The sequence below is a fragment of the Pteropus medius genome, unplaced genomic scaffold, assembly GCF_902729225.1.
Source record: "Pteropus medius unplaced genomic scaffold, Ma_sr-lr_union100, whole genome shotgun sequence".
In the NCBI taxonomy this organism is placed as follows: Eukaryota; Metazoa; Chordata; class Mammalia; order Chiroptera; family Pteropodidae; genus Pteropus; species Pteropus medius.
Genome location: NW_024354502.1, coordinates 8,701,308 through 8,713,158, shown reverse-complemented (window position 1 = coordinate 8,713,158; position 11,851 = coordinate 8,701,308). Strand labels below are relative to the sequence as shown.

At 39.9% G+C, this 11,851-nt stretch overlaps 1 protein-coding gene across 2 annotated transcripts in view; it reads left to right on the top strand.

Annotated features, from left to right (window-relative positions):
* The first annotated feature begins 894 nt into the window (after nt 1-894).
* Nucleotides 895-11,851, top strand: part of SLC30A8 (solute carrier family 30 member 8) — a 122,465-nt gene continuing 111,508 nt past the window's right edge. Inside the window, exon 1 of one of the 2 annotated variants that reach the window (XM_039853543.1) lies at nt 895-1,067. The gene's annotated coding sequence lies outside the window, so the exon portion shown is untranslated. The remainder of the gene's footprint in view (nt 1,068-11,851) is intronic. The other variant, XM_039853542.1, reaches the window with a different exon arrangement.

Genomic DNA, 11,851 nt, shown 5'->3' with positions numbered 1-11,851 from the left:
ATCATACTTATACTGAATTGCAATAGAATAAAAAAAGGCTTGAAGGGTGGCTATTGCCTTGACCACCTTTGACTAATATTAGTGAACAAATTTCTAATGGAATCACAAATCTCCTCAATAAGAGGAGACATTTGGGAAAGCATAGGACCTTTCTGGGATTCCAGACATCATAGCATAGGGATCAGTCTTTCCTCCTGAAAAATATTGAGAGAGAAGGAGAAAAAAAGAATGTTTTCTGAAAACTCTAGAAAGACAAGATCAAGTTGAAGCCTCCTTCAAGGACTGGCTGGACAGAGTGCTCCTTGTTTCTTGTCTTTCTTACATGGTTTCTGTTACAACTCAGATTAAGGTTAGGGACTGGCGGCGTTTTGTGTCTTTATCATACCACGGGGTTCAGTGGATAGTAACAAATTCCCCATGGTCTAAGTGTTCCAGACTCCATGGTCACTCTCCAAGCAATAATTTGTATCTAAACAGTTTCTGATATGTAGGCAAGCTAGATGTTGTAAAACTCTGCAAAGGAGAACCTGCTAAATTCAGGCTGTTCATCAAACAGTTTAATTTGCCAGGAAGACAGGAGAGTAAACCAATATGATAAAGGCCTTCTGCTCAGCTTTTAATAGAGAACATAAAATATTCACCTTGAAAAATTATTGACTCGGTCCACAAGTCACATAAAATTATGCTACCTTTCTGAGCATGTCATGGGAATACTTTTTTTCCCCTTCGTTTGGAAGTTGTTCATTTTCAAAACTTCATGATTCGTTTCACAATATTCATTTGGAGTTAAGGAGGCAAAGTCAACAAACTAGATTTGAAACGATAGTTTATAATAAAGGTCAACAGCACCAGCTTTGAACTTGTTTTGCATTGGTTCCCTGGAAACAGTATCTGAGATGCCGTTTTGTGTACAGGAGTTTGACCAGGGATGCGTGGGGGAACAGCACACGTAAGGAAGTGGGGGAGTAAAATTGGGCAGAGGGCGAAGTCGGAATCTGCTACGGCTACAACAGAGGCCTCAGAAGATCTCCTCGGAAGTTCTTTGCAATCTCCCAAATTGAGGCAAGGTGGGTGGACTTGGTACTTTTTATCAATGGGGCATAACCTTGGGCAAGGCACCTCCCTTTGTGGAGGGAGCTTCCTTTGTGAAAGAAAATTCTGGGAGAGAACAGTTATGAGCCCAGAGTGTCTAGTATAGGAGTCATACCGGTCTGGGTTAGATAGAACCTGGATGCTCCATGATCTAGTTATGGGAATCTGGGCAAGTCATTTACGTCTCTAAGGCTATTTCACAGAATTGTGAAGGTTCAGTGAGGTTTACCGCTTAGTAAAGTGTTTGCATATAGGTGATGTGCAGGAAATGTTCTATTAATCTTACATGGTATTCTACGACAATTACTAATTAAGCCCTTTGTCCTGATCTCTAGACTCATACATCTAATGGCTGACTTCTTATACCTGGGTGTGTCACAGTTTTTTCAGACTCCATTCTCCAATATTCAACTCTTCCTTTCCTCCATCCTCAGGCTTCAGTCTGAGAGAATGAGGCTAACGCATACGGAGAAAGAGCTATGAGAGCAGGAACGAGGGAAAGAGTGAGAGAGAGTGACAGAGAGTGACAGAGATTGAGAGCCACAATGTCCGATGGTCTGGGGACCCTGAAGCCAGTCCTCCCCTGCACTTCTCAGTAATGTGAACCAATTCTCTTTTTGATCAAACTAGTTTTGAGTTTCTGACACTTGTGACTAAGAGTCTTGACCAATGTTTCAGGCTTTGTTCTCCTTGACCGAAGGAAACTAATCTTTGGAGTCTGTCCTTTTATTGGGAAGTTCTTTGGGCCAGGTAGCTCAGTGTTTGTAGAGATAGTCCCAGCCTGTGACAGAGAGAAGCCTGGAGAGTTGGCAGCGGAAGTCACACCTAGCCAGCCTCAGGACTATATACTCACTGATTCAGAGTCTGGGGTGGATCTGTGTAGCTTCAGAATGGGTTGAGGATAATTTGCACTATTCTTGGGCATTGCCAAAAAAAATAGTACACGATTTTATAGGAGAGAAAAAGAAAGAAGCAAGGGACGCTGTTGTTAGAATTCTTTGTAAAAAATACTCAACTCTAGAGGGCATTTTAAAAAAATTTATAGTATTTTTTCTATTAATGATCATTTAATACTGCTTGATAAATATTTTAAAGCTTCTAGTTTAGGTACATTTATGAAACTGTTAAGATTGAATTATTTCAAAAGACTGTATAATGTATATTTCATTAAACCAGAAAGCTTCCTTGTTTCACACTCTGGTTCCATGGTGGCTAAGTATGGAGTAAAGGGTTCTGTTTTTTGTAAAACACACAGAAATTGTTCAGCTTGCTTTGAAGAGAATTCCAGAATAATTCCCAGGATGCTTTCTCTTCTGAACTTCGTACTAGTTGCCTGTACACACATCACTCATTTTATATTTAGCATTTACTGTCTAGTATTTATTTTTAAAATTTGAAGTGTATATACAAAACAAAAATGTATATAAAATTATAGACAAAAATAGTTGTTTTCCTGTGAGTATTTTAACTTGTACAGACTGTTTTGTTTTATATTTTCTCTTCATATTATTTGTTATTTTGATGACAGCCAATTGCAATTCTTCAGTAATCTTCCCAATTTCATTTTTTAATTCTAAAATTAAATTTTCCCATTATCATCTTATATGTATGTATATGTATATACATATGTACAATTTTATACAATATACATATATATTATATATATGCTTATGTACATACAAACACACATACAGAATTCTCAAATATATCGTAAGACTTTCTTGGCAGAAATCATATATTTTATATAACTTTTGATTCTCCAGGGCCAAAAGTAGTACTTTGCACATCGTAGGCACTCAACGAATAGCGTTTCAATTATAATTGTCATAATGACAATGCATTATTTTGAAGATCTAGGAAAAATATCTAATAGTTCAACACCGGTCTACTCCTTATTCTATGGGTCTATTTATGATAAAAGATGAAGCAGACCCTGGCGCTTCCTCTGGCTGTCTCCTTCACTATCAATGTTTCTTACAACTTCTTGGAGATTTCATTACCTCCTCAGTCAGGAGAGGTATGGCTTTGAGAATTCAACTGTGTAAAGAATATTAGCAAAACAGATTTGTATTCTTTTAGTCTAAGAATAGAAATGTCCCGAAACTTGGGATATAGAAGTAGGGAGCAGAAGAATACATCATGAGGTCTGAGAAAAACATGGAAGAATGCTTCTTTGCCGTTGCAGTATTTATTTCTGTTAGGATTTTTCTTTCTATGGGTCATGTACGTCTGTCCCTGTTTCCCCCGTGATTCCTTCTCATCTCTACACCTCAAATCGTTTGAGGAAAGCATGAAGTACAGTCGGCCCCCCATATCCACAGGTTCCGCATCTGTGGATTCATCTAACCGTGTGGATTGAAAATATTGGAAAAAGCCACATTGTTGCTGACATGTGTTATACAGTTGCGTCAGTACCAAACATTAGGGACATTTTTCTTGTCATTATTCCCTAAACAATACAGGAAACAGCTATTTAGCATTCCATTGTATTAGGTATTCCAAGTAATCTAGAGATGATTTAAAGTATACAGGAGGGTGTGTGTAGGTTATATGCAAATACTACATCATTTTATATGAGACAGTTTGACATTTATGAATTTTGGGGTCTGCAGGGGCTCTGGAACCAGTCTCCTGCAGATATTGGAGGATGACGGTACTTAGTAACAAAAGATGTGGAGCACAAGGACTGAGAAGCAGAGGCGTTAGGCAGGAAATGTTATCACGTCATTTAGGTATTCCTTTTTGAATAGTCCCTAGCCTCACTCTAGGGTAGGTAAAAGAAGAAAATATGTAAGTAAAGAAGGAGAATAAAATAATAATATTTATCCATTTTTTCACTAAATATTTATCTTTTGCCCACAGTGCCGTGGGGATATTATACAGCAATTCACAACTTAAAAATTACAACCGTAAATATACCTACAGACAGACTTTGGGGTAAGGCTGGAAATCCTCCTTAGGGGAGATTAAAGGTAGCTAAGAATCGTCTTAGGAGGGACAGAGGTGAAGAGATGAGGAGTATTTTCTTTCAAGTAGACTTTAATCCTTTTTTACTTTTCTTTCCTAATCTATTTTCATTTTTTTTTCTGGAAAGATTTTAGTTTTATCTAGACATGTTAAAGGGATAAATTCTCACTGGAGGTTATGTGAGAATTAGCTCATCATTATCAGCCATTTTTCAATAACAGCAGATCGAAGCATAAGTTATTACAATCAAATTAATGAAACCCTTGGGTCTTAATTGGTACAGAATCTTTAACTTAGACTATTCGGGGGAAAAGGGTGGTACTTACTATCAGTGTTTTCATTTGGCTCCTGTTGAACCCTGGCACTGCGATTGTACACGGGTTGGTAAGAGTTGAGTATGCAGGGGCCAGTAATGATTCTGAAGAGGTGGTCAGACCCCTAGAACAAACTGATATGCACTCTGATAACTCAGGAGGGTGCTTTTTTAAAGTGAATGTGTACTGTCATATTAATTGTTTGCTCCCGGCCAGTCCTTCTTAGCTTCCAGAGTGTAGGTGAGAGTAACGAAGGTGTGACCATGACAGAGTCTTTAAACAGAATCGGCCTATCGCCTTTGCAAACATCCTCACTGGGTTGGCAAAAGGAGGACAACGGCTGCTGAGCTCTATGGCTGGGAGTCCCTACATCGTGCTCCCACTCCCTCGCCTGCCATGATTTAGCTATTTAAACATGATTGTCACCTAAACATACTGAGCCGATAAAATATGGGTACGGAGTAGCGCTTTAGGTTCCTATTTGACTTCAAGCAAAACAAGTGTCAATGAGTGAATGGGTTGCAAAATAAATGCTTAGTATTACAATCATAAAGATACTGAGGTGGAGCCAGTTGGAAATTCTCAGGGGTGAATGAAGGAGGCAGAAATTAGTGGGGGGAGCTGCGAGGAGCAAAAACAGGATAACTAAGGACCTCTCTATCAACCATAAGACTTTTTTAAAACCGCCCTCCGACTGACTTTATAAGTCCTAGACTGGGTAGGGACTACATCATCGTCAAACGGAAGGCCAATCCCCTTACAACGAAGCTGAGTGATCAACCCATTCTTGTTTTTTAACCATTTGCTCGTAAACACAAACAGACATAGTTGTGCTTTGGTTACAGTCATGCATTATTTAATGACGGGATACATTCTGAGAAATGTGTGGTTAGGCAGTTTCATCTTTGTGTGAACATCGTGGACTGTACTAACACAATCTCAGTTGGCTTAGCCTACTACTGTAATTGTATGTGCTATGCTTTTATATGACTGGCAGCCCAGTAGGTCTGTTAATACCAGCATCACCATAACAGGTGAATATTTGTAGTGTAAACTTGACAGCTGGCTTTCATTTTTGCAATGCAAGTGCCTGATTTAAGTTTTGATTACTGAGGCATCCACTTCAAAGGCTGTTCTATGGAATGAACACATTACCGGCCTTAGGACTGGAGAAAAAGCCAGGCCCTTTGTTTTAGAGGTCTTGGTTGATTTCAATAACTGACCGTTTGGGCTGCTCATTTTTCTCTCTTCCTGTGCTTTTAATTCTTGCTCTTATGTTTTAAATTCACCAATAAAAAGGGAGCCCTCCAAACCCTAGGCCTCCACCCTTGACCCCAATAAAAGCTGTACCCCCAGGCCAGTGCTCTCTTTCTTGCTACCTGCCACCTTGCCGTGTGGTCCCTGGTGTGCCTGGTAGACTCTAGGGCCCGCGAGTAATACACTTTTTTCTTCAAAATTTGTTATTATTGCTGAAGGGCATCTTGCAATAGTAATAAGAACCACAAGGATGGGTCCAAGTATTACATTGGTTTAGAAAGGGGAGATGTCTGTTGGAAGCTCACCTGGGCCCAGGTGAGTGCCCCCGGGCATTTCTAGCCAATAGCATTTCTATCGATAGACCAAGACTGGCACCGATCAATACTGTGTTACATTATGAAGTCACCAGGTGATAGGAATTATGGGACCACGGAAGTACATGCAGTTTGTCATCGACTGAAACATTCTCATACAGCACATGACTGTACTCTTGTTTTGTGCTGTGCATCTTTCTTTATGGTCCACTCCAAGGAGAAGCTCCTTTGAAGGTAGATAATGTATTTGATTTATCTTTGTTCCTTTCTAGCATTTCCTAAGTAGATTCAATGGGACATTAATGGATGTTATTTAAGAAATGGGGGTCTCATGTTAAACCAGTTTGTAGAATACAGGGTTTCCTGCACAGACGTTTTTTTCTCATGGTGCCTCTTAGGATTACTATTTCTTGGGAGGTACTTTGGGACACATGCCTAAATTAGAATACTTTGCATTACATAAGAAATATTAAATACAACAGATGACTCCAAGTCACACTCTTCTCTTCAAATAGTCTTAATCGGTTTAATGTTTGATTTCACTCGTGTTCTAAAAACTGGCATATTTGGGATGGCTGTGGGGTAATTTAATGAGAATTCAGAACAATGTGCATGAGTATTTGTTTAGTAGGTCAACTCTGGGCACAAACAATGGGTGTCTAATGATTTGAGAGAAGAGGAAGGAGAGGTAGCGATAGAATTCGCTTGAATAAGAAGGACCAGGAGCAGACATTAGTGAGAAAGGAGGCAATATTAGGCATATAGACCATCTTAAATCAGGTAAACTATTCTTGGAGAAGTCACCCAAGGCTGTCTTCCCAAACCAGGAAGAAGAAACCAGAAATCCAAGCTCAGATATTGAAGACCAAAAAGGAACAGCTGCCCAGGAAAATAGTTTGAGAGATAAGAATCTAGGCAACGGATCTAGTTTTATGCACATGCTCAATAAATATTTATTGAAAGAATGGACACCAGAGCTAATGGAAAGTTGATATTTAACTGAAGGCTTTTTGAGCTAGGGGGTTTTGTACATTCTTTCTGCTGAGGATCAGACATGAGATCAGACTGTGGGTGGGGTGGGCTGGGCTGTGCAGAAGGAGGAAAATCAGGTTACCTTAACTGAGCAGGAAAAGAAAGGGCCAGGGAGCAAGGCAGCTCACAACTGAACATCTAGGCTGAGGTTCCCGAACATAAATCCCTCAAATCTCTCATCTCTCCTGCGGAAATGGACCTCGACAGCTGCTAGTTTAATTTCCACTTTGGGTTGCTTGTTTTGTCACTGAAAACAAATATACTCATCATTTTAATAGGAAATATCTGTAGTTAGCACAAATTTCACATACATTTACACAGGAAGTTTATACCCCAATGGAAAAATTGCTCTGATGAGTATACAAGGCAAGAGATTAAAATGTACAAATATACCTAAGGCTGAACAGAAAATATTTGCCTCATTTTCTCGCTGTCATGAGGCTGGATGCTTACGATGGGATGACAAACAGTTATCCCTCTTCTCCATTTATTTTGAACTTCGACAGTTTGTTATTACAATAATACTCCCATCTGCTTTTTAAATAGATTTTTAAAAGATCTATGTTTCTAATCCATGCTATGCACTAATATTTCTCTCGTATGTTCACAGTAGGAGAAAGCTGATAAAATCAGGGAAAACCGGTGAGGTTTAATGTATAGTCAAGTAGTCAAGTGAATCAGAGTGCCTGGCTTATACCCTGGCTCTGACACATACAAGCTGCATAAGTCACTTCATTTTCTGGGCTCCAGTTACTTCATCTGTAAAAAGGTAATAATGGTGTTTCTCTTATAGGGTTGTTTTTAGGGATTGAATTTGTTAATATGTGAAAAGCACTTATAACTGTGCCTGGCACAAAGTAAATACAACAGAGTACTAATACTGTTGTTGTTATTAAAAACAACAACTAAAAACAAAAAACATAGTTGGAGGAACCAGTGGCTTGGGTTAGCTTTGCCTGGATTCTAATATCAAACTGCTTGCAAGCTCTTTGCTTCAGTTTCTGATGCTGCTAAATATTAGAATGCAAGGTTTCCTCACCCCTCCACTTAATTTTATTTCATTCTCCACAGAACAGCATCTCATTTCGGTATTTGCCATGTTTATAGTTATTTCATTCAATCAAAATATTTACTAACCCCTTATTCTGTGCCTGGCATGGTTTTAGAGCCGATGGAAGCAAGGCAAAAGGCAATATCAAGTGGCCGACTTGACCTGGAAGCATAGTGAAGGTTAAAAAAAGGTTTTGTTTTGTGGAATTGGTATTCTATTTCAGGGAGGTAGAGAACGAATAAGGAAACAATATGAAAATTCCAGAAATATCTGAAGGAAATAAAGCAACATGACAGTAACTGAGTGACAGAGAGAAGTCTAAATTTGATTGGCTTCCAAGGCCAGGGAAGATTTGGCTAAGTACATTCTTGGTTGGGGGAGGAGATGCAGACGAGATGAGGGTTTTTTTCTTTTTTTAAATGAGTTCATTTTGGACTATGGCTTTCTGCCTAGCAGAGAAGTTATCTAGATCAGTGTTGTCCAATTGAAAAAAAAAGTGAGTCGCTTATGTGATTTTAAGATTTCTTGCAGCCGTATTTTAAAAATCAAAAAGAAATGGGTGAAATTTTAATATATTTTAGAATAATATATCTAAAATATTTTTAATACATAATCGCATAAAAATATTGAACTATTTTACATTCTTGTACTCTTTAAAATTCTGTGTGTCTTGACACAGCACATCTCAATTCAGATTCAACACTTTTGCAGTGCTCAGCAGCCGTGGGGGGCTAGAAGCCACTATACTGGACAGCACAGGCCACAACCACAGGCTGATAAAATGTGACCCTTGGGCCAAATCTGGGAAGCCACTATGGTTAATAGGTTTGATAAAAAAAAAAAAAAAAAGGGGAGAGGAGTTGTAAGCCAGCGAGCTTGAGAAATGCTGGGATAAACAAAGTTAGTATTCGTTTGAATGTAGAATGTAGAACTTGCATGCTTTGTGAGTTTTCTGGAGGAGATCAGAGTAGTCAACTTTTCCAGATTTAGTTTAAAAGTTACAAACATAGATTTCTCAATGAATTTCTTAAAAGACTAATGTTCTCTGTGATACTTGCTGAGAAGATTATACTCCATGCACTGTTAAGCTCGTAATAAAATATATTTTAGGTGAGTGAATGACTCCAGTGAGTTAGGGACAATGGCACCAGGATTCTCTCTCTAGGTGGCCAAAGGCAACAAGCGGCTGAAGCCCAAATACCTGCTTCTAGTTCCATTCATGTCCCCTTGGCCCACACTCTTCTTTGATTGAGGCTGACCGATCCCGTTTCTCTAGGGCCTTTTCACCAGTACCGGGGCTCTTCCAGTCTGACCGGGCTCCCAGCAGCCTTAAAGGCACTGGCAACTGCCTGACCTTCTGTGACCCTGCAGCCAACCACATTTCAGGGGAAGCTGCTCACTGTGCCGAATGCGTGCCTGATGGACACTCCTCTTGGAAGAAGAAAATGGCAGTGAATGGCCTCAGGCTTAAAGCTACAGATAGCACGGAGCCGTCCGCAGTCTCTAGGCTTTCAAAATGTCCCCGGGCATGAGCCAGTGACAAGGTTTCCTTTCCTTCTCAAGGTTACAGCGCACTCGTTCGCAGGATGGAGTTGCCCTTTTGCAGTCACGTGGGCAAGGCAGAGGGAGATGCAGAAGGGATGAAGAGAGAGAACACGTGTCTCCTTCACAGAGAGCAGTGTTCATTCGGTGACTCTTGTTGATTGCAATCTCTTGACTGACTTCTGTGTGCTTCGGTTATAATTAACTTCCATATGTTTTATTGGGATTAGTGATTTGTCTGCACTTTTGGAACTTAGTACTAAGCATTAGATGTAATAACACTCTTTATCTTCCCTATGGGCACATTTTAGGGTTGACAGATAAAGATAAGTTAAAAGTATCTACACCCTTTCATCAAACTTCCATTTCTTCCATTTATTTTTTTTTTCCTTTTAAGAACGCATAGGGCAGAGTGTTTTTTTTTCCTCCTCTTTTGCTCAGCAGAAACTGCAAAGGGAAATGATTAATGGAAAGCGAGTAAGCCCTTAAGAAATTCTTGTGCGGAGTTTTTAGATCAATGCTCAAACTAATCCCATGCTCCCAGAAACTGACCTCCTCTTGCTGCAGATGGTACGCTCTCGAAAGGCAGAAACAGGTCATTAACCCCCTTTCACTCTGCGGTGACTCACTAGGTCATTAGCCTCCTTTCACTGTGCAGTGGAGGGAAAAGCACGTAGACGAAGTATCCAGAGTTTTGGTTCTAGCCTCTCCTGAACATGCGATCTTAGACAAGTCACTTTATCTCTTTCTCTGTTCCCCTATCTGCAGAATTGGGGGAGCCGGCAAAGTTAAACTACTGTGTACGTGTATTGTGTACTCACTACCCGCCAGGGCCTACACTGTACCATATAGTTACTCTATCTCGCTTAATCTCCACAGAGTAAATGTAGTGAGACATAGGTGTTCCTTTTTTGAAATGATGAACCTGGGATCTAGAAAGATTAGGTAACTTTTCTGAGGTCGCTCAGGTAGCAAAGTAGCAGATCTTTGCTTTGCGTCGAGGTGTGACTGACTTCACAGCACAGGCACACAGCTCTTAGACTACACTAATCTGCTCGTTGCCGTGAGGAAGAGAAAAGATGCCTAAAAGCACGCCGTAATTTGTAAATCCCATAAAAACGTGAGGTGTTATCACTGAGTAGCACTCACGGTGGTTACTGAGGGCTTGCTCCTGCAGGAGCTACTGAGAATGGACAGTATAGTGTGTTTCCTGGTGGGGGGCGTCGTCCAAAATAAAAAGGTTTGTACTTGACCGTTAACAGAAGGAAGAAAGAATATACGGAGAGGAATGATATCCTGATCTTGGCCTAAACACACTGCTTGGTCTGCCCCATCTGCCACTCCAACACCACCTCCTATCTCCTACCCTGCTGCTCACAAGGCTGTGTTAGTGCTTGCTTTTCGGTTTCTTCCACGCCAAGCTCTTTCCTGTCTCAGGGCCTTTACATTTGCTGTTCTCACTGCCTAGGAAATGATATCCAACGCTGTTTCCTTCCCATTTCTCAGGTCTCAAACCAAATGTCAACTTCTTGGAGACACCCAGATCACTCAATTATTTTGCTCATATATATTTTTGTTTACTTGTTAATCGTTTGGTTCTGCTGAATATAAAGTCTTGTTCACTGTGCTAAATGGGCACAGTGCTAAGCTCTTACCAGGCACCCAATAAATTAGTGTTGAGTGAAGAAAGTAATGACAGCGCTTTAGAGGGGAGCAGAGAAACCTGGGTAGGGTCCTGAGTCAGTTGCTGACCTACACTCTTTAGTCTCAATCCAATTCCTACCAGTCATTTCTGTCTGAAGAACGAGATTATAAAATTCTCATGTCTTCATTTCTGAATAGGTTTTTCCTTTCGTTCTAATGTTCACCTGCCACCCTGCTTCCTGCCACTGTCTTTGGAAAAGGTGTAAGTTACTGGAAAGAGTACAGTCTTTGGAGTTACACAGAACTGGGGTTAAATTCTATCATTTACAGTGTGACCTCAGATATGTCACTCAAGCTCTTTGGGCTCAAATTTCTTTATGCATAAAATACTTTGTAGAATTATCCATGCTTAAATATGATGTTTGTAAAGATTTATAACAGTGTCTGGCAAATCATTTTTTTTTTTTTTCCCAAGGAAGTTAACTTTCTTGGAAATAAATTTTGGTCTTGAAAGATACTGTCAGCTGTTGATTTGTTGTGTTGGAGGATTTGAAAGTGGAGGAAGAGAGGAAGAAAAAGAATTTTAGATGATATTGTGATTTCCTGGAGAGTAAGGATTTTTGCTTGATCTCATATCA